The following is a 27,660-nucleotide window of genomic DNA, read 5'->3' on the forward strand; positions in this document are numbered from 1 at the left end:
GGACAACCATCTGGGATTCTCTTAATATGTTTATTTTTTGCTAGAGAGCCTAAGGAAATATCCATAGGAGTAGATAGATGATAGTTAGTTTTGACAAGGTGGTGATCAATTGAAATTATTTTTGGGGTTTTTTTTTTTTTTGGTGGTTAGGAAACTTTCACATTTTCATTGAAAATCATTGGTTGTCTTAAGTCTTAGTATACTTTACCCACCATTTCATTATTAATATTTTTCCTAAGTAATTGGTATTGTTCTGGGTTTTAGGTGCTGATTCTACCTACAAGAAATGTCTACTGTGTGTGTGTGTATGGTAGCTATGTATGCCATATCAACCAGCAGCAATGATTTCATCCTTAACTTGTGAAGAAGTTATGATTTCTTTAATTCTGTATATTGTCACCTATTTCCTTTCTTTTTCTCTTTCTTCCTTTCTTTTCTTTTTTTCTCCTCTTTTCTTTCTTTCTTTCTTTTTTTTAAAAAAAATTTTTTTTTTTTTTAATGTTTTATTTATTTTTAAGACAGAGAGAGACAGAGCATCAGTGGGGATGGGGCAGAGAGAGAGGGAGACACGGAATCGGAAGCAGGCTCCAGGCTCTGAGCCATCAGCCCAGAGCCTGACGCGGGGCTCGAACTCCCGGACCGCGAGATCTTGACCTGGCTGAAGTCGGACGCTTAACCGACTGCGCCACCCAGGCGCCCCTCTTTCTTTTTTTTTAAAGTAATCTCAAGCTCAACGTGAGGCTCGATTTACAACCTGGAAATCATGTGTCACATGCTTCACCAATTGCTCCATCATTTTTTGTCATTTAAAGTTGTGGCTGTCAATATAGCCCATTAGAAAAACCACTCTTTTGCCTCTGAAGGAAGGTTGGCCCAAGGAATGGAAAGAACCTTCTATTTGAATATGTTCAAGTATGTAATACCTTTTGTACCATATGAAATTCAGAAAATAAGGGGAGAAGAAAAAAAAAAGAACTTGCTCTTTGTGCTTACTATATGGGATTAGACTATAATAGTAGTTAACATTTATTGGATGCTTACTTACATGCCATGTTATGCTTAGTGGCCTTCCTAGATTTTATCTTCATAAACTTGTAATGAAGGTAGTGATGATATCCTTGCTTAAGAGATAAGGAAACTGAAGCTTTGGGGGATGTTAACATGCCAAGCATCACATAGTTGAGGAAAAGTCAGGTTTCAAACTCAGATCTGACTCTAGAATTTACGTGTATTTTTCTTTCTTTCTTTCTTTCTTTCTTTCTTTCTTTCTTTCTTTCTTTCTTTCTTTCTTTCTTTCTTTCTTCCTTTCTTTCTTTCTTTTTAAGATTTTATTTTTAAGTACTCTCTACACCCAACATGAAGCTTGAACTTACAACCCTGAGCAAGAGTGTTTTGCTCCACCTGCTGAGCCAGCCAGGTGCCCCTAGAATTTATATTTTTAACTGATTGCATCATACAGTTCTTTATTTTTTAGGTCCTTCAGAGGAAGGTTAGAAGATACTATATAAGTTTAAAGTGTTGTGTTTTTTTTAGTGTAATAATCACCACCTTCATCTTACACTACCTGTGTAGTATTTGGAAACAGGATGCAATTTTCTGTTCATTGAACCTTTAACCTTTTTTTTTTTAATTGAAGTATTAGTTTCAGGTGTGTGTGTGTGTGTGTGTGTGTGTATATATATATATTCAACAATTTAATACATTACTCATTGCTCACCATGATAAGTATAGTCTCCATCTGTCACCAAGCAATGTTATTACAGTATTATTGATTGTATTCCATATGCTGCATTTTTCACCTCCTTGATTTATAACTAGAAGTTTGTGTCTTTTAATCCATTTATTTTATTTATCCCCCCACTCACCTCTCAACCATTAACTTTCTTTTTCTAACTACTCTTAAATAACTTGATATAGATATAGCCTAGTTTTATTGTACGAGTTATGAGTTAAAAAATTGGGGCTCCTGGATAGCTCAGTTGGTTAAGCGTCAGACTCTTGATTTCAGCTCAGGTCATGATTGAGCCCTGTGTTGGACTCCCCAGCTGGCAGTGCAGAATCTGCCTAGGATTCTCTCCCTGTTTCTCTGCTTCTCTCCTATTCTTGCTCTCTTGTTTATCTCTCTGCAAATAAATAAATAAACGTTAAAAAAAATAAATTATTTGATGTAGTATGCCTTTGTTTTGAATGTATAAAAAGCTTTGCTTTTGCCTTGGCTTTATAGTTAGAAAGTATGTGGTTTTAGGGGTGCTTAGATGGCTCATTCGGTTGAGCATTGACTCTTGGTTTTGGCTCAGGTCTTGATCCCAAGGTTGTGGGATCCAGCCCTGCATTGTGCTCCGTGCTGAGCATAGAGCCTGTGTAAGATATTCGCTCTCTCTCTTTTGCCCTCTCCCCGACTTTTCCCCCTCCTCATGATCTCTTTCTTTCTCTTAAAAAAAAAAGAAGAGAAAAAAAAGAAACCTGTGGTTTTATGCTTTGTTATATATATGTAGCTAACAAAAATACTTAATGTATGATCTGGTATTATTAGATGTTCTAGTAAGCAGGTGTAGATCATCTTTTTTTTTTAAAAAAATTTTTTTTTCAACGTTTATTTATTTTTTTGGGACAGAGAGAGACAGAGCATGAATGGGGGAGGGGCAGAGAGAGAGGGAGACACAGACTCGGAAACAGGCTCCAGGCTCTGAGCCATCAGCCCAGAGCCTGACGCGGGGCTCGAACTCCCGGACCGCGAGATCTTGACCTGGCTGAAGTCGGACGCTTAACCGACTGCGCCACCCAGGCGCCCCAGGTGTAGATCATCTTTACAGAATTTTCAAATACGAAAACTCTGAAGTATTTTTTCCTCTCCTGCCTAGGTAATTTGTTGGGTGCTATATTGAAACATCTTGCTAAACTTGATCCTAAAGTGTTGGGAATAGAGGAAGGTAGACATAAATTTACTTTTGTTTCATGAATTTACTTTTGAATAAATGAACCAATAGATTACAGTTATTAATCCTTTAATTAAAAAAATGAATAGATAAGCATTACATTTGTGCTGTTTGGCCTCCCCCCTCCCCCACATTCACATGAGAAAAGAATGTGAGCATGAACATTATACCTATCATTAATAGTATTCAGACACATAGAAGGGGATGCTCATTTTGTGAGTTGGAGTCCCTCTTGTTGGCATGGAGCCCACTTTGGATGCTCTGTCCCCCACCTCTCCCTCCCCCACTCAGTTGCGTGTTCTGTCTCAAAAAGGAGTAAACATTTATTAAAAAAAGTTTAAAATTCTGTCACATGGTTGTAATGCAATTTAATAACAAAAGTATTCAACAAAAGCTTAGTTAGATAAGATTAAACTTACTTTGCTGTTATGAATAACCTTATAGTGAACATCTTTGAACTGAATCTTTGGATACAATCATTATTTCTTAGGTATGACACATGAAGACTTGGAATTGCGTTTGAATATCACATTTCCTCTTTTTATTTTTTTTATTATTTTTTTAATTTCCTTTTTTTAAATTATATAAATTGCAGAGGTTGGAATTATATAGGGAAAGGGAAACTAATGTATATTGCATCGTGAATGGTAGATAGTCCTAATCTACACAGTGTGCATAGCTCTTTAGCGATCTGCACAGAAGTATTCTAAAACCAATCATTTTCCTTTCATCTATTTCTGTACTCAGTGGACTTGTTCAGTTTTTATTCGGTGTCTCAGCCATTAGGTGTATATGAAAAAGTTCTTTACTTTTTTCTATATAAGCCTTTTATCTGTTCTCATTTAATTTTGCTATTTATTTTTTTAAAGATGTCATTTTTTTTTCTTTTCTTTTTTTTTTTTTTAATTTTTTTTCAACGTTTATTTATTTTTGGGACAGAGAGAGACAGAGCATGAACAGGGGAGGGGCAGAGAGAGAGGGAGACACAGAATCGGAAACAGGCTCCAGGCTCTGAGCCATCAGCCCAGAGCCTGACACGGGGCTTGAACTCCCGGACCGCGAGATCATGACCTCGCTGAAGTCGGACGCTTAACCGACTGCGCCACCCAGGCGCCCCAAAGATGTCATTTTTTAATGTAATCTCTACACTCAGTGTGGGGCTTGAACTCATGACCCCTAGATCAAGTGTTGCATGCTCTTCCAACTGAGCCAGCCAGGTCCCCCTCTAAATTTATTTAATTTTAATTGAAGTACAGTTGGACATATTAGTTTCATGTGTACAATATAGTAATTCAACAATTATATACATTATGAAATGCTCACCAAGATAAGTGTAGTTACCATATAACACTGTACAGAGTTATTACAATATTAATTTTAACTCCAGTGTGGTTATCATACAGTATCGTACTAGCTCCAGGTATAGAGCTATTACAGTATTAATGACTGTATTCCCTATGCTGTGCTTTTCATCCTGTGACTTTTTTTTTTTTTTTTTTATAACTGGAGGTTTGTATCCACTTCCTTAACCTATTTTGCCAATCCCCTTTACCTATCTCACCTATCCCCCAACCTCTACCCTCTGGCAATCCCTAGTTCTGTGTATTTATGAGGAGTCTGTTGCTCGCTCTTTTGTTGTTGTTTTGTTTTTTAGACTTCACATATAAATGAAACCATACGGTATTTGTCTTCCTCTGACTTATTTCACTTAACATAACAACCTCTAGGTCAATCCACGTTGTCATGAATGGCAAAATTTCATTCTTTTTAATGGTTGAGTAATCTTCCTTTTTGTATATATACTATATCTTTATCCATTCATCTATATCAGTGGGCTTTTAGGTTGCTTCCATACCTTTGCTATTATAAATAATGCTGTAGTAAACATGGGGTGCATATAGCAGTTTTGTTTTCTTTGGGTAAATACTCAGGAGTGGAATTACTGGATTGTATGGTATTTCTATTTTTAGTCTTTGGAGGACCCTCCATGGTGTTTTCTGCAGTGGCTGTACTAATTTACATTCCCACTGACAGTGCACGAGGGTTCCCTTTTCTTCACATCCTTACCAACACTTACTATTTTTTATGTTTTTGATACTAGCCATTCTGATTAGTGAGATTGTGGTTTTGATTTGCATTTCCAGATGATTAGTGATGTTGAGCATCTTTTCATAATGTCTGTTGGCTGTCTGTATGTCTTTGGAAGCATGTCTATTCAGGTTCTCTGCCCAATTTTTAGAAAATTTTATTTATGAACTGAACATTTAAGATTTTATTTATTTATATTTTTTTAAGACTTATTTTTTATTTTTGACAGAGAGATAGAGTGTGAGTGGGGGAGGGGCAGAGAGACAGGGAGACACAGAATCTGAAGCAGGCTTCAGGCTCTGAGCTGTCAGCAAAGAGCCTGATGTGGGGCTCCAACTCATTAGCCTCAAGATCATGACCTGAGCTGAAGTTGGACACTTAACCAACTGAGCTACCCAGGCGCCCCAAGATTTAAGTAATCTCTACACCTAAAAAGTGGAACTTGAACTCACAACCCCAAGACTAAGAGTCACATGCTCTACCAACTGAGTCAGCCAACTACCTCTCTCTGCCCATTCTTTAATCAGATTGTTTTTTGGTGTTGAGTTGTAAAAGTTCTTTATATATACATATTTTTAAATTTTTAGTTTTCAAAAAAAATTTTTTTTTTTAATGTTTATTTATTTTTGAGAGAGAGAATGAGACAGAGCAAGAGCAGGGGAGGGTCAGAGAGAGAGGGAGACACAGAACCCAAAGCAGGCTCCAGGCTCTGAGCTGTCAGCACAGAGCCTGACGTGGGGCTCGAACTCACGAACTGTGAGATCATGACCTGAGCTGAAGTCGGATGTTCAACCGACTGAGCCATCCAGGTGCCCCTCAAAAAAATTTTTAAGTAAGCTCTACACCCAACGTGGGGTTTGAACTCATGACCCAAGATCAAGAGTCACATGCTTCACTGACTGAGCCAGTCAGGACCCCCATGTTCTTTATATATTTTGGCTATTAACCCCTTACCAGATATATCATTTGCAGGTATCTTCTCCCATTCTTTAGGTTGCCCTTTTTGTTTTGTTGATGGTTTCTTTTGCTGTGCAAAAGCTTTTTAGTTTGATGTAGTCCCAATGGTTTATTTTTGCTTTTGTTTTCGTTGCTGGGGAGACAGATCCAGAAAAATATTGCCAAGGTTGATGTCCAAGAGATTACTACTTAAGTTTACTTTTATGGTTTCAGGTCACACATTTAGCTCCTTAATCCATTTTGAGTTTATTTTTTGTGTATGGTGTAAGAAAGTGGTTTGGTTTCATTCTTTTGCATGTAGCTGTCCAGTTTTCCCAGCACCATTCATTGAAGAGACTGTCTTTTCCCCATTGTATATTTTGCCTTCTTTGATGTAGATTAATTAATTGAGCAGGTAAGTATGGGTTTATTTCTGGCTTTCTGTTTTATTCCATTGATGTATATATGTCTGTTTTTGTGCCAGTACCATGCTGTTTTGATTACTGTAACTTTGTAGTATAGTTTGAAAACTGGGACTGGGGCGCCTGGGTGGCGCAGTCGGTTAAGCGTCTGACTTCAGCCAGGTCACGATCTCGCGGTCTGTGAGTTCGAGCCCCGCGTCGGGCTCTGGGCTGATGGCTCGGAGCCTGGAGCCTGCTTCCCATTCTGTGTCTCCCTCTCTCTCTGCCCCTCCCCCGTTCATGCTCTGTCTCTCTCTGTCCCAAAAATAAATAAACGTTGAAAAAAAAATTAAAAAAAAAAAAAAAAGAAAACTGGGATTGTGATACCTCCAGCTTTGTTCTTTGTCAAGATTGTCTTTGCTATTTGGGTTTTTGTTTTACTTTATAAATGTTAGGATTATTCGTTAGAGTTCTTCAAAAAATACTATTGGTATTTTGATAGGGATTGTGTTGAATCTGTAGAGTGCTGTGGGTAGTATGGACATTTTAACAATATTTTTTGCAGTCTTTGAGCAGGTGTATCTTTCCATTTATTTGTGTCAACTTTGAATTTTTTTCTCAGTGTCTTATAGTTTTTAGAATATAGTTCTTTCACCTCTTTGGTTAAATTTATTCCTATTTATTTATTTAAATTCCAGTTGGTTAACTTAATAGTGTAGTATTGGTTTCAGGAGTAGAATTTAGTGATTTTTATTCCTAGTTATTTTATTCTTTTTGATGCACTTGTAAATGGGATTGTTTCCTGAGTTTTCCTTCTTCTATTTCGTTGGTAGTGTATAAAATGCAGCAGATTTTTATATCTTGATTTGTATCTTGCAACTTCACTGAATTTATCAGTTCTAATAGTTTTTTTTGGTGAAGTCTTTAGGGTTTTCTAAATATCCTATCATGTAATCTGCAAATAATGACAGTTTTACTTCTTCCTTCCCAATTTGGATGCCTTTTATTTCTTTTTTCTTGTCTGATTGCGGTTACTAGAACTTCATTCAGTACAATGTTGATTAAAAGTGGCGAGGGGTACCTAGGTGGCTCAGTCAGTTAGGTGTCTGACTCTTGGTTTTGGCTCAGATCATGATTTCATGGTTCATGCGGTTGAGCCCCATGTTGGGTTCTACATTGACAGCATGGAGTCAGCTTGGGATTCTCTCCCTCTGTCTCCCTCCCTCTTTCCCTCTCTCACCCTCTCCCTCCGTCTCCCTCCCTCTTTCTCTCCTTCCCTCTCTCTCTTACTTTCTCCCACTTGAGTACATGCCTGTGTGTGTGCATACACCCTGGCTGAAAATAAACATTTTTTTGTAAAGGGGTGAGAGTTTTTCTCAAAATTTTTTTTGACAATAGGTTTATTGATTATACATATATATATGTGTGTGTGTATGTGTGTATATGTAATTGTGTACCATACAATTCATCCATTGAAAGTGTATAATTCAGTAGTTTTTAGTATATTCCAATACATACAAAAATCAATTTTAGAACATTTTTTATCAGTGTAAGAAGAAATCTTTTAGCTATCATTGTTCAATCCCATCTATGCCCCATCTCTAAGCAATGGCTAATCTACTTTATCTCTGTAGATTTGCCTAGTACGCAGTCTTCTGTGATTGGCTTGTTGTACTTGGCATAATATTTTTAAGGTTCATCCATACTGTAACATATATCAGTACTTTCTTTTTGCTGAATAATTCTATTTTCTTTTTAAATTTCATTACTAAATGTGATTTGCTAAGTATTATGGTTGTTAATCAGGAGATTATTCATGCCCTAGGTTTTCTTTCTGTATATCATCTGCTTGTTAACATTTTGCTACATATTCATTAAACTGTAAAAGTATTGTTAGAGAGAGGGAAATGATGTAAATTTTAAAGTGAGTTTAGTGGTACCTGGTGGCTCAGTTAGTTAACGTCCGACTCTTGATTTTGGCTCAGGTCATGATCTCACAGTTTGTGAGACAGAGTTCTGTGTCAGACTCTGCTCTGACAGTGTGGCGCCTGCTTGGGATTCTCTCTCCCTCTCTCTCTTTGCCCCTCCCTCACTGACATGTGTGTACGTGCACGTGCTCTTTCTCTCTCTCTCTCAAAATAAATAAATAAACACATACATAAAAAAAAAGTTACCTATTAATGTCCTTGGCAAGAATTTTAAAAGGGGCTTGAAACTATGGGGTAAATGAAGCAAAATTTGGAAATTAATCTAGATTTTACTTTTCATGTTTTTTCTCAGTCCCCTATTGTGTCCTATATTCCTTTGAGCTAATATTGTGTATACTATCTACACTTGAACCTAAATTAAGGACAAAGGTAATTAGCTGTAGAATTGGAGTGTTGGAGAAGACATAGTGTCATATTCAGAGCACTTCTATCCTGAAACCCAGTCCAGACTAGTTTCCCACAGAGTTTCACAGAACACCTTGAGTTGCTTTACTGTAATCTCAGGTATTTTGCCGTGTGTGTATTTTGAAGAATGGTTTCTCAGTTAACCTATGAGGCTTAAACAGACATTTAACTCTCGTGTTGTCTTTTAGAAAGAGGTTCGTTCCTGAAGTGTTTTGTTTTTTGTCTCCAATTGGCTTCTTTTTTTGGATTGTTTAGATTGGATTTGGATTGTTTTCAGTTTTGGGCTGTTATAAATAAAGCAAGTATGAACGTTTATTTTTTGTGTGAACAAAATATTTCCCTTTTCTGTGATAAATGCCAAAGAGTGCAATTACTGAGTTGTTGGGTAATTACATGTTTAGTTTTATAAGAAACTGCCATAGTCCCTTTTATCATACGAGGAGTAACACAGAATCCTTATATAAACAGATGCTAGTTGCAGTATATAAACAAATCCTAGCTGAGCTGCTGTTCTGGTTGAAGTAAGCTTGGAGTTGCACCTGCTTGATCACCACCCAGTGACTGTGCCAGCCGTGTGTGCACTCTTCTTCCAGCCTGGAACTTTATCCAAGGCTGTATAGTTGAAGTGACATTAAAAAAAAAAAAAAAAAAAAAAAGGTGGGGGGTGGGGAGTGCCTGGCCAGATCAGTCAGAAGAACACGTGACTCTTGATCTCGAGGTCCTGAGTTCCAGCCCCACACTGGGTATAGAGATCACTTAAATAAAAATTTGGGGGGGGGGAAGACTTAGGAGTGATTTTAGGCTTATTACTGGCAGAGCTGTTAATGGCACTCAGGTTTCTTGATTCTGAGTTTTTTTGTGGTTTTTATAAATCAGGATTATACTTTCATATGTACATTTTGAATGGTCAAATAGTCCCCACAAAGTTTGTGATGACAAACATAGTATTATGCTGCTCCGTTCTCTTCTAATATAATTATACCAGGGTATTTGGTATTTGTGTGTGCCCACATATATGTAAATGTATTTTTTAAAGTTTATTTACTTTTGCGCATGAGGGCATGTGAGCGAGCAGGGGAGGGGCAGAGAGAGAGGGAGAAAGAGAATACCAAGTAGGCTCCACGTGCTGACAGTGTGGATCCCATTGCCGGCCTCAAACTCACAAGAACCATGAGCTCAAGACCTGAGCCAAAATCAAGAGCCTGATGCTTAACGAACTGAGCCATTCAGGTGCCCCTAGCATATGTATTATTTTGTACTAAATTATATTCTTTTTATTTCTCCTTTATTTTTTTATTAAAAAAAATTTTTTTTAACGTTTTATTTATTTTTGAGACAGGGAGAGACAGAGCATGAACAGGGGAGGGTCAGAGAGAGGGAGACACAGAATCTAGAACAGGCTCCAGGCTCTGAGCTGTCAGCACAGAGCCCGATACGGGGCTTGAACTCAAGGACCGCGAGATCATGACCTGAGCTGAAGTCGGTCGCTTAACCGACTGAGCCTCTCAGGCGCCCCTATTTCTCCTTTATAAGACAGTATGCTATGTTAAAAGATATATATGTAATTACTTAAAATTATGTTTCCTTTGTATTATCTATAAATTTTATTGCAGTGTGGTAAGAGGATGTTATGAAATATTTATTTTACAAAAGGGAGCATTGGGTCTGACATGACTGAGCACCCCTAGAATAGATGGGATATGTTGGTGCAGTGCATGGGAAGACTCCAGTGGGAGGGAGGCTGGCATCTTGGAGTAATTGAAAGGAGACTGTATATAACTTTAGAAGAGAGAGTGAGGGGGACAGATGTGTAGGATGAGTCCAACAGGGAGGCAAGGGCCATGTGGGACCTTGTAGGAGGAAGCTTGGAGAGTTGTTTGATTAGAGCAAAAGCTGAGGAGTTTCGAGGTATGAGTGACTCAGTCAAGTGCAATTTATAGCTGAAATGGACTTAAAGATCATATAGCTTAATCATCCTGCTTTACAAATAAGAAAATGGAAATTGAGGGAATTTTCCCAAGGTGAGACAAATCATGAATGAGCTGGAGCTAGAACTTGACCTTGGTAATTCATTGTTTACACTTCACTGCCAGGCAGAGGGATTACTTTTTTTTTTTTTTAATTAATTTAAAATTTTATTTTTAAATAATCTCTGCACCCAGTTTGGGACTTGAACTCATAACCGCAAGATTACGAGTCGCATGTTCCCCTGACTGAGCCAGCCAGGTGCTCCCATAGGGATTACATTTTAGACCGTTGGGAGCATTTCAGATTTCACCAAGAGAATTCCAGGATAGAGATGGCTGTGTGCAGGCTGGAGGCAATGGGTAATAGGAAGCCACAAAGTCAGGGCCCCTAAGATTTTACCCTCTGATCAAAGTGAATCACTAAATATGAGTTCAGATCTTGACTTATGATGTTATTTAATAGTTTTTTGTGTTAGTGTGCTTGGTTTGTCTTCTAGTAAGTATGCCTGTGACTTTTTACTTCCTATATATTTTGGCTCAAATACTTTGTAAGTTATGAGTTGTACTTGTAAGTTGCCCCAGCATGAGATTTGAATTAAGCCGCCAGCTTACTAGAATCTATTACATTTATTAATATATATACCCCCAAACCGTCCACCCTCACAAAAAGTAGTATAGCATACTCATTGTTCTTTGTGTCTTTTGTTTGTCAGTTACCAATATATTTGATAGTTTTTAGGTATTGAACTGTTTTATTCCTTTCATGGCTTCTGATTATTTTGTTGTCAATATTTTTCTCTATTTGTGTATGAATGGACATTTAAATTTTATCTATAATCTTTCTGCTACAGTTTTGTCTAGTTTTATAGTGGCCAGGTATGATACAGTTTGTGCAGGATATGTGTGGAGACAGAGAAAGAGAAAGGCTATGATGCTGATAGAGCAGGGAAGGAAGATGAACAGGAGAAAATCTGGGAAAAGCTAGAAGAATGATTGGAGGGAAAAAAGGGAGAGAGGAATAAGGATAGGAGTGAAATAGCCCTGGTCTTCCCAAGGCAGTACTGAAACCCAAGACTCAACCTTTCTGTTACTGTCTTGGGACCAGACTGAGTTCATAGTTGTTTTTTTTGTTTGTTTGTTTTTTTAAAAAATTGTAATGTTTATTTATTTTTGAAAGAGAGAGAGATAGAGCACCAGCAGGGGAGGGGCAGAGAGAGAGAGAGAGAGACAGAATCCAAAGCAGGCTTCAGGCTCTGAGCTGTCAGCACAGAGCCTGACACGGGGCCTGAACCCCCCAACGGTGAGATTGTGACCTGAGCCCAAGTCAGAGGCTCAACTGACTGAGCCACCCAGGCGCCCCGTTTTTGTTTGTTTTTGTTTTTGTTTTCTTTTTTAAAGAAAGCTTGACTTTTTTTTTTTTTTTTTTTTTTTTTTTTTTTTTGAGAGCACAAGTTGGGGAGAGGAGAAGGGGCGGTGGAAGAAAGAATCTCAGGCAGGCTCCATGCTCAACCTGGAGCCTGATGTGGGGCTCAGTCCCACGCCCCTGGGATCATGACCTGAGCCAGATCAAGAGTTGGACATTCCACCAACTGAGCCACCTAGGTGCCCCCTGAAATCATCTTTATTAGCATGTTATCTTGGGCAAGTTATCTGTCCTCTGTATGCCTCCGTTTCCTCATCTGTAAAATGGGATAAATGGGATAATACCTCATCATGTGTTAATTCATACAGAGCTGTTAGTGTAGCATCCATCCACATTGAGAAAGCTTTCTGCTCCCTTTTACCTCCAAACTTTGCTCTTATTCATTTTCATCTCAGGTGTACTTTTCCCCAAAACCGTCTAGGTTGCACTAAGAGCCCCACTTTTATATCCTATACCTTTGTCTTAGCTTTCACCCCATTCTTTTGAAATTCCCGTAGCTAATTATTTACCCCTTAGGGTGGAGAACCATCTCTTGTAATGTCTTTTACAATTTAGTTTCACCCTGCATCCACCACTAAAATACTTAGCACAGTGCCTGGCATACAGTAGGCACTTGATAATGTTTGAATTAAACTGAAGAAGGCCTTGGGCCTTAGGAACATTGAACCTAGAGAAATACTTACCTTTCCACCCATTCCCCAGCCATCCACTTTCATTCCCTGAGGCAAGCAATGGCTAAAAATTCATACCCTATGGCTGCCTGGGTAGCTCATTCGGTTAAGTGTCTTGACTCTTGATTTTAACTCAGGTCATGATCTCACATTTTGTGAGATCGAGCCCTATTGGGCTCTGCACTGACAGCATGGAGCCTGATTGGGATTCTCTTTCCCTGTCTCTCTGCCTTTCCCCCATTCATGCTCTCCCTCTCTTTCAAAAAAAAAAAAATATTAAAAAGTGTGTACTCTAAATATTGTACATTGTTCTGTACATTGTAGTCACCCCACATAGAGGATGAATAAAGAGTTCTAATAAAGTCAATTGAAATACCATGTCATGGTATTTATAAATCCATTTTTTCCCAGCCCTTAATTTGATTTAGGGTACAAGACATAATAAAATAACCAGGGGGCGCCTGGGTGGCGCAGTCGGTTAAGCGTCCGACTTCAGCCAGGTCACGATCTCACGGTCCGTGAGTTCGAGCCCCGCGTCGGGCTCTGGGCTGACGGCTCAGAGCCTGGAGCCTGTTTCCGATTCTGGGTCTCCCTCTCTCTCTGCCCCTCCCCTGTTCATGCTCTGTCTCTCTCTGTCCAAAAAATAAATAAACGTTGAAAAATAAAATAAAATAAAATAAAATAACCAGCACTGTAAGACAACCTACAGTATAATGCTAAATTGTGTTTTAAAAATCCTTAAGATTCTGAGGAGACCAAGGTCAATGTGAGCTGGACTGGTGAAAGAAGACATCCTGGAAACCAGACTTGAATTTGGTCTTGAAGGACTTGATGGTGAAACTTTCTCAGTGGAGGGATGGGACAAAATCTAGACTACAGGCATTAAGGGAGCTAGTAGGGAGAGACTAATGGAGATAATGTTGGCTGTTAAGGAAGGAAAAGGAAAAGGATGGGAAGAAGGGAAAGAGGGACGAGTGAGGTATGTATGTTTCTGGAGTCAGAGGAAAGATCTGGTTGGTAGGAGGGGATTGAAAATGCTAGCAAGTGTGGTAAGTACGGGAATTAGATGCCTCAAGATGCTGGGTTTAGTTTTAATTTTTTAATTATTGATTATTGAACAGGTAATACACTTCTGTGATTCAAAATTCAAAAGGAAACAAAGCATACAGTGAAAAGTCTTTTTTTTAAGTTTATTAATTTTGAGAGAAAGTGAGAGAGAGAGAGAGAGAGAGCTAGAAGGCACATGCATGTGTGAGGGAGGGACAGAGAGAGAGGGAGAAGTGTCAAGCAGGCTTCCATGCTGTCAGAGCAGAGCTGGATGTGGGGTCAAACCCATGAACCATGAGGTCATGACCCAGCTGGAAGTAAGAGTCAGAGGCTCAACCGACTGAGCCACCCTGAAAAGTCTCCCTTCTATCTGTTGTCCAGCCACCCAGTTTTCATTACTTGAGGCAACCAGTGGTTACAAACGCGTTTTTCCTGAGTGCTTATATAAGCAAATACATATGTTTTTATATATCTCCTAACTTTTTTAAAAAATAAAAATGATAGTGTACTCCAAACATTGTTCTGAGTGTTGCTGTGTTTTGTTTTGTTTTTTCATTTAGAGACTTTGTTTTTTTTGTTTTTTTGTTTTTTTTTCAACGTTTATTTATTTTTGGGACAGAGAGAGACAGAGCATGAACGGGGGAGGAGCAGAGAGAGGGAGACCCAGAATCGGAAACAGGCTCCAGGCTCTGAGCCATCAGCCCAGAGCCTGACGCGGGGCTCGAACTCACGGACCGTGAGATCGTGACCTGGCTGAAGTCGGACGCTTAACCGACTGCGCCACCCAGGCGCCCCGAGACTTTGTTTTTTTAATAGTTGCATGTGTAGCATTCTCTTACGTGGATATACCATTATGTACCTAACCAGCTCCCTATTGGTAGACTTTTAGGTTTACAGTTTTTAGATATTACAAGCAATCCTGTAATGAATAAATAACATTTAGATTTTATTCTGAAACATTTTGTTCAAATTCTATATGATCTAAGATCTGGATTATGACCATTGAAAGAAACAAGGCAAATTGACATACTGTAATAAATGGCTCAAATTCAGAGTAGTGATTAACAAATCTATGTGTATGGATATAATTTATGTGTTTGTGGGCACTTCCACAAAGAGCTATAGGAGCCATGGAATGATTGCGTATAGTATAAAGCTTAAAAGTACAAAAATTTATTGTAAAAAGTAAGCCTCTTTTCCCCTGCATACGGATCCCTGTAATGTCCCAGTTTCTTGTATTTTGATGATCGTGTTTTTCAACATCCAGCCATGGGCAGCATCACCACTGGCCATTCTACTTGTTTTCCTGTGTAACTCCAGAAATTGCCCATCCTCTCACTACGTAAATGTTAGCTTATTTTTCTGTTGGTCTTTCTAGCTCTTTATCTCCTATTGGTCTCTTTTCAAGTCTAACTTACTCCAGAATAATTTTGAATAAATAGGTGCCAGATACCCTGAGATTCAGAGCCTTCTGTCTTCAGTCCCAGCCTTGACCAAATAGGATGATGTCAATTTAGTCATTCCTGGGGTTCCTCTGTCTGCTGAGCATGTTTAGTTATCATGTGGCTGGATGAATACACTGGTGGTACTCTGTAATGTTTCTTTTCAAGTCTGAAAAACCACTTAAGATTTTATAAACAAAGCACTGATGTGTTTATGATAGTATGTTAACCCATCTTTCTCTTAGTCTATATAAAACCTGTTGCTCTGCTGATATAATTAAGGAAATTCCGATACTTTTCATAAGGGGAAGGACAAATCCTTTTAAAATGGGAAGTGGATTTTCTAATGCTGATTTTTTTATTCCTTTTTTAAAAAAAAGTTTGTTTGTTTGTTTGTTTGTTTATTTATTTATAGTGAGCAGCAGGAGCAGGGGAGGAGCAGAGAGGGGGGTGGGGAAGAGAAAGTCCCAAGCAGGCTCTGTACTGTCAGAGCAGAGTCTGACACAGGTCTCAAACTCACAAACTGTGGGATCATGACCTGAGCTGTAACTAAGAGTTGGATGCTTAACCAACTGAGACACCCAGGCACCCCTGATTTTTTATTCTTAATGAGTTTGTTAAAGGCTACTCTCAGTATACCTAGGAAAGAAAAAGAATTCCTAAGGAATTGTGTATCTTGCATTTAATGACCAGATTACAGCTTATATTGTAGAGCTGGGTTTTTTTTTTTTTTTTTTAATGTTTATTTATTTTGAGAGACAGAGAGCTGGTGCACACATGCACAAGTGGCGGAGAGGCAGATAGAGAGGGAGAGAGAATCCCAAACAGGCTTCATGCTCAGTGCCAAGCCAGACGAGGGGCTTGGTCTCATGACCGTGACGGCATGACCTGAACTAATATCAAGAGTCAGATGCTTAACTGAGCCACCCGGGCACCTCTTGTAGAGCTATTCTTAATAGTTGATGAGATTATCAAATGAGAATAATGTTATATCCACTTAAAGGCCATAGAAGGCTTTTTGATTAGGTAATATAAAAATAAATAAAATTTAGAATATAGTGAAATTTTAGTGAACATAATGGATATTAGTTTCCTGTGACAAGAAAACTAGAAGAAACACTTATTTTCTAAACCATGATATTATGGTTCTATAACCAGTGTTCTAAGGTTTTGCCAAAGTGAATGTCTTTGTACTGGTTCTGTATTTACGGTATGTTGCTAATGCAAAAATATTCTGTGATTTTAACTACTAAAAGTTTAATAAGAGTTCTGCTTTTATTAAATTTTATAATAGGAGCTAGGAAATTATTTTGATGACTTATTTTCTAAAATACTCATGGCTTTTTCTCCAGAAGAGGTCAAATAATTTGTCAGGTTACTTGTGTTCCTATTTCCTTATCTAGAAAAAGTAGTAACATTTCTAATCTGTTTGTTGTAAGTGATTTAACAGTAAATGAGTGCTTTGCCAATATATGGAATACTAGTGAGCTGACTCCAGTCAAAATTCAGACCTTTGGAATGTCAGATTTGTTCTGCCAAGGGTTGGGGCTTTCTTGGGCATGCAAGCTACCAAGACTTCCTGAAAAGTGTGGCCAAGAGCCTCTGCATTTTAGAGCTTATTTTACAGTGTAGAGTACAGACCTAGGGAAGGAGGCCAGCTGCATTTTAGAACTTCATTTTACAGTTTAGAGTACAGACCTAGGGAAGGAGGCCATTTCTCTAGGGTGTGCAGGCTGCTCCCCTAGAGCCCCAGGCTCTTTTAGCTCTGCATTGAATTTCCCCATCACTCCTGAGAATTGTTCAAAGAGCTTTTCTCTTCATCTTGGTTAGTGTGACATCCCATCCCAACCCATCCTAAGTCTTACTGGAAAGGGATCTCTTTTTCCTTGGTGCAAGTACTTCTTCATATATCCAATTAATGGACAAACCTAAACATATTGGTTGAGCATCAAGGTACTGGGCTAGGTGTAAGTGAGAGATGCACGTATGTGTCCTATCTTCAATAATGTTATGATGTTGGTATTTAATTTGATTGGGAGGATGATATTTATTATTATTTATTATTTTAGAGAGTGAGAGAGAGTTCAAGCCAGGGAGAGGGGCAGAAGGAGAGTGGGAGAGGGAGAGAGAGACAGAGAGAGAGAACCTTAAGCAGACTCCATGTTCAGCATGGAGCTCAACACAGGGCTTGATCCAATGACCCTGGGATCATGACCTGAGCCGAAATCAAGAGTCACTTGGCCGATCAACTGACTGAGCCACCCAGTCACTCTGGGAGGATGATGTTCATTTATAAAAATGCAAGGTGGCATTGATTTGAAAATCAATGCAAATAAAGACAGGAAAATACATTTTTTCACATTCTAATTTGATTGACAAAATTTCAGGAAATTCATGAGCTGGGAATACCTGTTTGAGTCTTAGTCATCAGTCACTGGCACTCTCCCTACCTTAACACCAACACTCCTCCCCACCCATTTTTTTTAAACAGTGGGTAAATTGTCTTGTTACAGAGGTGGATACTTTTATTTAGTCAGAAGACTGGAGCAGTGGGTGTTTGTTTACAGTCTAAGATACTTTTTAGGATCTGCTTTCCTTGTTCCCTCAGGGCTGAACTTTGAAAAGGTCTAATCTAGTGTGGTCAGACCAAGTCTGAATGGTATCCTTTATTCTAACTTCTGGAATTGTTATAAATGCAAGATTTTCTTTTGTGCATTTCTGTTAGCTAAAGAACTGGCCATGGAAAAATCTGCTTTATTCACATACACCTTTTGATATTAAGGTGTATGACTATTTTCTTGTTTACTATATATTTCCTATATAGTAATACTTATTTGTGGAGTGTTTATTGAGAGGATATATGGTATATGCTGTATGAGGCACTTGGGGATGCAAAGTCGAAGGCTTTGGCATTCATGGCTTCAAGGAATTTTAAGAAAGACAAATGAACAGATAATTCTGATGTTGTGTGGTGAGTGCAAGTGATAGAGCCAATCCAGAGTATTGTGGGAGCCCAGAATGGAGCAGTGGTTCTCACAGTATGGGGGCCCTAGAGATCCCTGAGCTCATAAGGATCTGTAAGGTCAAATCTGTTTTCATAACTTAAGACATTATTTGCTTTTTTGATGTCATTTGCTTACAAATATATGATGGAGTTTTCCAGAGGCAATATAATTTGTGATATGCCAATACATTGGATACAGAAGCAGAGAAGAGAATCTAGCTGTCTTCTATTAAGCCAGACATTTAAGTAGATTTGCAGAAATATAAAGCAGTATTACTCTTTTCACTAAAAGTTTTGTTTTGAAAATTATGGTTTTTAAAGTTAAAATATGTTTAAAATGTTTTAAATAAACATTTAATAGATCTATTAATTTTTACATGGTAAATATTTTAAAATCCTTGTTTTTAACTTCATGTTCAGCAAATATTGATATAACTTAAGAGCTTTTGAGTCCTTGATAATTAAAAAAATTTTTTAAAAAATATTTATTTATTTTTGACAGAACGTGAATAGAGGAGAGCAGAGAGAGAGGGAGACATAGAATCCCAAGCAGGCTCCAAGGTCTGAGCTGTCAGCACAGAGCCCGACGTGGGCTCGAACTCATGAACTGTTAGATCATGACCTGAGCCGAGGTCAAATACTCAACCCACTGAGCCACCCAGGTGCCCCTCAATAATTTTATTTTTAAGATTTTATTTTTTTAACTAACCTCTACACCCAATGAGGGGCTTGAACTTACAACCCTGAGATCAAGAGTCACATGCTCCTCCTGCTGAGCTGGCCTGGTGCCCCTGAGTCCTTGATAATTTTTAAGAGTGTGAAGGGGACCTGCAACCAAAAAGTTTGAGAACCATTGGAATAGAAAATTTTAAACTATTTCTTTTTTTTTTTTTTAATTTTTTTTTTTCAACGTTTATTTATTTTTGAGACAGAGAGAGACAGAGCATGAACGGGGGTGGGGCAGAGAGAGAGGAAGACACAGAATCGGAAACAGGCTCCAGGCTCTGAGCCATCAGCCCAGAGCCTGAGGCGGGGCTTGAACTCCTGGACCGCGAGATCGTGACCTGGCTGAAGTCGGACGCTTAACCGTGGATCGCTCAATGTCTTGTTTGTCAGGTTGAGAAGTTTTTTCCTGCTCCTGTAGTCCTAAATAGGAAGTTTCTAAAATGTGCTCATTTCTATCCTTACATGTGAAGTACTCTAAAAAGCTGTTTTACTATGTGTATTTTTAAATATAAGGAGTTTAGAAGATTGTGTTTTTGATTTTGTGTGAATTGTTAAAGTGAAAAAGTATTCTGGACACTACCACTTAGCATTGACAACACATTAGTAATTTGCGTCTTCTGAGTCCTAGTACTACCTAAATGCAGTTTTATATTTCCTATAAAATGTAGGTTTCAATTGACCATTGTCAGTGATATAACATTTTTATAAATTGTTTTTAATATGCTAGTTATGGTTATTAGCTAATAGTGATAGAGATCTTCTGAACCAGGTGGTTAAGTTGATAGGAAAACTCAGATCCTCATTCAAATAGATGGCCAGTGAGAAAGTAGTAGCAAAGGATATATCTGATAAGGAATATATATAAAGAACACTTTTATAATTCAGTAATACAAACTTAAATAATCTAATTTAAAAGTTGGCAAAAAGTTTGAGTAAACATTTTTCCAAGGAGGTTATACAAATGGCTAATAAGCACATGAGCAATTGCTCAATGTCATTAGTCATTAAGGAAATGCAAATCAAAACATAAGAGATACCACTTTTTAGGGTGGCTGTAATGAAAACACGGACAATAACAAGTATAACATGTAGAGTTGGAACCCTCATACGTTGCTGGTTGGATTGTGAAATAGTGCAGCCACTTTGGAAAAATAGTTGTCAATTCCTCAAAAAGTTAAATATAGAATTACTGTGTGACCCAGCAATTCTACTTGTGGGTATATACTCAAAAGAATTGAAACACATGCCCGTACAAAGACTTGTACATGAATGTTCAAAACATCATTATTCACGATAGCCAAAAAGTAGAAACAACCCAGATGTCCTTCAGCTGATGAATGCGTAATGACACGTAGTTCATCCATACAGTGGAGTAGTAGTCAGCCTTAAAGAGGAGTGCAGTTACGTTTATACATGCTCCAACATGGATGAACCTTGAAAACAATGCTAAGCGAAAGAGACCATTCACAAAAGTATTTAATGATTCCATTTATATAAAATGTCCAGAATAGGCAATTCCATGGAGAATTATTTGAAATAATTTCACACTTAGAGAAAGTTTAAAAAATAACAAAGTTAAAGTTGTATGGATTAAAAGTTATCTTTCCTGGGTGTCTGCCTGGCTCAGTCGGTAGAGTGTGCAACTCTTGATCTCTGGGTCGTGAGTTTGAGCCCCACCTTGGGTGTGGAGATTACTTAAAAATAAAATCTTAGGGGTGCCTGGGTGGCTCACTGGGTTAAGTGTATGACTCTTGATTTTGGCTCAGGTCATGATCTCAGGGTTTTGTGAGTTTGGGCCTCATGTTGGCCTCTTCACTGACCCTGTGGAGCCTGCTTGGGACTCCCCTCCGACCCCCCTCCCTGTCATTTCTCTCTGTCTCTCTCAAAATAAACAAATAAACCTTAAAAAAATCTTAAAGAAAATCTATCTTTCCTCCTTTTCCAGTGGAAGAAACAAACATGTAAATAATAAATGAGAATTATAAGCACTAACAAGAATTATGAAGGTAATAAAGTGGTATAAAATGACCCAGGTTATAGCTTAACTGTGGCAGTCCACAGAAAGCCTCTTAGAAGAGGTAATTTTTGGTTGAGACATGAATGTTAGAAGGTCGCAGATAACCAGGGGCAGAACATTTGAAGCTGAAAGCACAGCAAGTATAAAAGCACAAAGTAAGGAACAAATTATGGGAGGAACAGAAAGCAAACCAGTGTGATTAAAGAGTAGTGAATGAGGAAGAGAGTGGAAGCTGAGGTCAGAGGTTGACAGATATCAGATCATATAGGGTCTCTGCAGGTTATAGGTGCAACTCAGGTAGGGTTACAATGGGATGTTTTTGAAAGGTTTTAAACAAGGAATTGGAGTTACCTGATTCATGGTCTATGAAGTACATTTTGGGTTGCTTTGGCACAGATGAACTGTAGAGAGGCTAGAGTAGAGGCCGAGAGACTGATTAGGAGGGTGTTGGAGCAAAACAGCCAAGAAGTATTGATGAGGACTTAGACAGGGACTGTGTCGGGAACAATGCAAGTGTTGAATTTGGTGTGTTTTAGAGGTAGAGCCAGTTTTTTTGATTGTTTCTGTTTGTGTCTGAGCTGGTGGATGCAGAACAGGAGGATGTCATTAGTTTACATTTTTGCATTGTGAAAATATTGAAAACAATATAAATACCCATAAACAGTGGTACATCCACATAGTGGAGTGCAGTGCACTTGTAAGAAAAGAGTGAGGAAGAGCCTTGTGAACTGATACAAAGTTATTTCCAGGGCCTACTGTTAATGGAAAAAAGTGCAAAAGCATAACTATAATGTGTTAGCCTTTTATGTAAGAAAAGAAGGAAACAGGAATATAAATATGTATTTGCACATAGGTGCCAAAATAAATACAAGAAGGATAAGCCAGAAACTACTGAGATTGGTTTCTTACAGGATTTGGGTGGAAACGGTGTAGAAGGGATGAAGGGGAAGAGAATGGAAGTAGTAGGGATAGAGAGAGGGATGCTTTTGTGAGAGTATCTTTTTGTGTTAAGTCTGAGTTTTAGAACTATATGAATGTTTAACATAATGAAAAACAAATACATAAAATCTATCTGGGTGGAAAGAAAACAGCCCAAGTGAAATAAAGACACAAACAAATGAACCTAACTGGATTTTTCTAGTAAATAACAACCACATTGAAAGGGAAAAAGAATAAAAACTAAACCAGTTAACTACACAGAATTTTGACTATACACCACAAGCTCAAAACAAAAAAATTTCTAAACAAATACTGAACTGTTGTCAGTAGAATTGTTTTTCACAGTGGTTTGAATTAAGAATTCTGTAACTACTTTACATATTTTAGGATTGAATGTGTTTACCAATATGTTGAAGATGAAGAGATTTATCACTGTGGTAAAGGGAATTGTAGGGGCACCTGGATGGCTCAGTCGGTTAAGTGCCTGACTTTGGCCCAGGTCATGATCTCACATTTTGTGGGTTCAAGACCCTCATCAGGCTCTGTACTGACAATTTAGAGCCTGGACCCTGCATCCGATTCTGTGTCTCCCTCTCTCTCTGCCCCTCCCCTGCTTGTGCTCTGTCTCTCTGTCTCAAGAATAAATAAATATTAAAAAAAATTAAAGGGGTGCCTGGATGGCTCAGCTGGTTAAGCATCCAACGGCTTAGGTCACGATCTCATGGTTTGTGGGTTCGAGCCCCGCATCAGGCTCTGGGCTGTCAGTTCAGAGCCTGGAGGTTGGAGGTTGGTTTGGATTCTGTGTTTTCCTCTCTGCCCTTCCCCCATTCACGCTCTCTCAAAAAAACGAATAAACATTAAAAAAAATAAAAAAATTAAAAAGGGAATTGTAAATATGGATTGAACGATGTTGTGTTAGATTGGAATTTGAGATATCAGTATAAAATTACTAGTCTTTTTAGATAGAGACAGAGATAAATAGAAATGTGTGTATCCATGGTTCAGTATACATCCATGTATTTCCTAGTTATGTTTACTGTTCCTTAACATTCTCTGACAGAAAACAGAAAGCTTTACTGAATTCCTGGATTTGGAAGACAGTTTCATGGTTAACTAGGAAGTTTTTAACAGGCATCCTTAAAATTTGTTTTTCTCTCTGGTTCCTAGTTTTTACCATTATTTGATAAAATTTGGAAACCCATTCTGAATTATAGGCACCTGCCATACAGTTCTTGGTTATATATGAATAGTTGATTATTTTGTTCTCTGCTTTCTTTTCATCAGGCCACTTGGGACAGCCCATATGGGAAAGCTCATACAAGTCAGTGTTTAAGACACAATGTGGTGCTTGCTTCAGCAGCACATATACTAAGATTAGCATGGCCCCTGCACAAGGATGACACGCAAATTCGTGAAGGGTTCCATATTAAAAACAAAAAACAAAAAAGACAATGTGGAGGAATACTTGATCCCTATAATCCTATCTACCTTCTTAGAAGATACTATACATCCTTGTTTTTTGTCATTATATCATTTCTTAAAAACAAAACATGAACAAAAGGTCATAAAAATTTAGCACTTCATCAACTATTATCCTTTAATAGACACACATTTTTAACATAGTTTTATGCAACATTCTTGAAGTGATTGAGATAATATTTTCAGTTGTTTTATATTAACCTAGAATATTAATAGATATCAGTAAGGGAAAGTGTTATTGGAGTTGCTGTTTCTTTCATAGCAGGGACTGAATGAAGTAAAATGCCTTTGGGGCTAAGAGAACATTAAGTGGAATTTCCTCCATGCTCACAATTTGTCTACATGTCTAGTTTCTTTAATTCAGTCACTGAACATTTTTGATTACCTGCCATTTGTAAAGGCACTTTGCTGAGTACTTGGGTTATAATATGAGTATGACTGTCTCCTTTTCCTGAGGGATCCATAGTCCAGAAGGGAAGATAAGCAAACTCATATTTGCAATGCACTGTGATAAATGAGACACACACAGGTCACAGCAGGATCCCATGGATGGGAGTGAGTCTTGGATTAGGAAAGGCTCTAGAGAAGAAGTCACCTCAACTGACGTAGGTACATAGGAGTTGGGCTAATGGACAGGGTGCTGGAATGAGCAGCATTTGCATAGATACCATACTATTTTGCATTTTAGGTAAATGAGAGGTGGATGATAAACTCATTAGGGAGGATAATCCAGGATATGGGTTATCTCATTGTTTTAGTTTGAGGAGGAGATATTATTGGTTGGCAAACTCTGGATGCCTTCATTTTGTAGGTTCCCTTATTTATTAGACCATGACTTGGTTGTTAGGGTGAATTGCTGGTGAATAGAAAAGTCTAACCTGTGGACTCATAGACAAGAAGGAGAATCCTTAGGTGAGGCTTTTGTTCTGAAGTGACTGGAGAAATAATACACACACACACACACACACACACACACACACACACACACACACCAAAACTGAACCCGAGAAAAGGAAAACAGAATTACAGAGAAAATATCTTTTCTCTAGAAGACTAGTGTTAGAGATCTTGGGCTGATGGCTTAAGCCAAATGGACGTGGTCACACTACAGACTTCAGTGAGATAGATGGGCATTGCTGGGATCTTGGTTATAGAAATGGTAAAAAAAAAAAAAACCAAGCATAGTTCCTGTCACCATGTGTGTATATTGATAGTATTTGGACCCTTTTTGGCTTATTAATTTACTGATCTATTTAGTAGTAATGGATTCCCATGGGATTGAAAACTTTTTAAACATAGAAAAGTTAAACAGTGTAAACCTTCCCACCCCTAGCCCTCAGCCACCCTGTTCCTGTTCACCCCATTCCTCCAGTGTGCTTATCCCACCCAGGGAACTATTTATTAGTTTACGTATCCTTCTAGAGTTTCTTTATATTAATAAAAACACAGATTCTTATTTCTTTCCCCTCCAAAACCCTTATTTCTTTACCCTCCAAAACCCACCAATTCCAAAACCAGCATATTATATCTGTTGTTTTACAAATTGGTCTTCCCACCCTTCCCTTTACACATTGTGTTTATTACTAAACAATGGAAATCTTCATAGAAGATCTTTCCAAAGAGTATGTACAGTTTTGTTTTTTAATTTGTATGGTTTCCTTTTGGATCATTTAGCCAGTTCTCTCTTGGTAGACATTTTAGTTCTAGTTTTTTATTATTGTAACAGTGTTGCAGTGAATTACCTTGTACATGTCATTTTGCCCATGAGCAAGTATATAATTATGGAATAAAAATTCAGATGTGATATTACTAATCAAGGACCATATATCTTTGTAATTTTGATAGATATTGCCAAAATGCCCTTATGTTTGGACCCAGACTCCCACTGATTATAAGGGATTATGAGAAATGTGTATTTCTCTCCACCAAGCTTTCTTGACATTTGTTTGGCATATAACTTTATATAAGTTTAAGGTGTACAGTGTGATGATTTGACATGTGTATATATTGCAGAATATTCACCACTATAATGCTAGTTATACACCTTTCACATAATTCACATAATTACCATTTGGTTGTTGTTATGGTGGATAATGTACATTTCTTCACAGCCTTGCCAGGAAAGTACCTTAAAACAGGGAGTTTTGCTAAACTGATAGATGGAAAATGGTGTCTCAGGGTAGTTTTGTTTTATTTCTCTTTCTCTACTTATTTGTAAGTAAGCTCTGTGCCCAACGTGGGACGCAAAGTTAGGATCCTGAAATCAAGAGTCATGGGCTCTACAGACTTAGCCAGCCAGATGCCCTTCAGTGTAGTTTTAATTTGCATTTTTAAAATGTTTATTTGTGTGTGTGTGTTTGAGAGAGAGAGAGAGAGAGAGAGAGAGAGAGAGAGAGAGAGAGTAAGTCAGTTATCAAGCACAAGCAGGAGAGGGGCAGAGAGAGAGGGGGGCAGGGAATCCAAAGCAGGCTGCTTGCTGACTGCAGAGTAGCCTGATGTGGGGCTTGAACTCATGAACAGTGACATCATGATCTGAGCCAAAGTCCAACATGTAACAGACTGAGCCACCCAGGTGCCCCTGATTTGCATTTTTATGATGAATGAGATTAAGAGTCTGTTCATATTAAGGCTTCTTTTTTAAGTTTATTTATTTTGAGAGAGAGAATGTTCATGCGTGCACATGGGGTAGAGGGGCGGAGAGAGAGAGAGAGAGAGAGAGAGAGAGAGAGAGAGACCCAAGCAGGTTCCATGCTCAGTGCAGAGCCGGATGTGGGGCTCGAACTCATGAACCCATGAGATCATGACTTGAGCCAAAACCAAGAGTCAGACACTTAACCAACTGAGCCAGTCAGGCGCCCCTGCTATTAAGACTTAAAAAAAAATTTTTTTCTGTGAGCTTTCCTTAACTATTTCATGATTTTTATTTTATTTTTTTGTATTTTTTGTATTTATTTTTTACTTTATTTTTTTTCAGTTTTTGTTATTTATTTATTTTAATATATGAAATTTATTGTCAAATTGGTTTCCATACAACACCCAGTGCTCATCCCAAAATATGCCCTCTTCAATACCCATTACCCATCCTCTCATCCATCCCACCCCCCACCAGCCCTCAGTTTGTTCTCAGTTTTTTTTTTTTAATATATGAAATTTATTGTCAAATTGGTTTCCATACAACACCCAGTGCTCATCCCAAAAGGTGCCCTCCTCAATACCCATCACCCACCCTCCCCTCCCTCCCACCCCCCATCAACCCTCAGTTTGTTCTCAGTTTTTAACCGTCTCTTATGCTTTGGCTCTCTCCCACTCTAACCTCTTTTTTTTTTCCCCCTTCCCCTCCCCCATGGGTTCTGTCAAGTTTCTCAGGATCCACATAAGAGTGAAAACATATGGTATCTGTCTTTCTCTGTATGGCTTATTTCACTTAGCATAACTCTCCAGTTCCATTCATGTTGCTACAAAGGGCCATATTTCATTCTTTCTCATTGCCATGTACTACTCCATTGTGTATATAAACCACAATTTCTTTATCCATTCATCAGTTGATGGACATTTAGGCTCTTTCCATAATTTGGCTATTGTTGAGAGTGCTGCTATAAACATTGGGGTACAAGTGCCCCTATGCATCAGTACTCCTGAATCTCTTGGGTAAATTCCTAGCAGTGCTACTGCTGGGTCATAAGGTAGGTCTATTTTTAATTTTTTGAGGAACCTCCATACTGTTTCCCAGAGTGGCTACACCAGTTTGCATTCCCACCAACAGTGCAAGAGGGTTCCCATTTCTCCACATCCTCTCCAGCATCTATAGTCTCCTGATTTGTTCATTTTGGCCACTCTGACTGGCGTGAGGTGATACCTGAGTGTGGTTTTGATTTGTATTTCCCTGATGAGGAGCGACGTTGGGCATCTTTTCATGTGCCTGTTGGCCATCTGGATGTCTTCTTTAGAGAAGTGTCTATTCGTGTTTTCTGCCCATTTCTTCACTGGATTATTTGTTTTTCGGGTGTGGAGTTTGGTGAGCTCTTTATAGATTTTGGATACTAGCCCTTGTCCGATATGTCATTTGCAAATATCTTTTCCCATTCCGTTGGTTGCCTTTTAGTTTTGTTGATTGTTTCCTTTGCTGTGCAGAAGCTTTATCTTCATGAGGTCCCAATAATTCATTTTTGCTTTTACTTCCCTTGCCTTTGG

At 38.3% G+C, this 27,660-nt stretch overlaps 1 protein-coding gene and 1 pseudogene across 1 annotated transcript in view; both read left to right on the top strand.

Annotated features, from left to right (window-relative positions):
- PIK3CB (phosphatidylinositol-4,5-bisphosphate 3-kinase catalytic subunit beta) overlaps positions 1-27,660 on the top strand; it is a 189,748-nt gene that overhangs the window by 9,666 nt on the left and 152,422 nt on the right.
- Positions 23,335-23,421, top strand: LOC122492484 (annotated as a pseudogene).

The sequence above is a fragment of the Prionailurus bengalensis genome, chromosome C2, assembly GCF_016509475.1.
Source record: "Prionailurus bengalensis isolate Pbe53 chromosome C2, Fcat_Pben_1.1_paternal_pri, whole genome shotgun sequence".
NCBI classification, from domain to species: domain Eukaryota; kingdom Metazoa; phylum Chordata; class Mammalia; order Carnivora; family Felidae; genus Prionailurus; species Prionailurus bengalensis.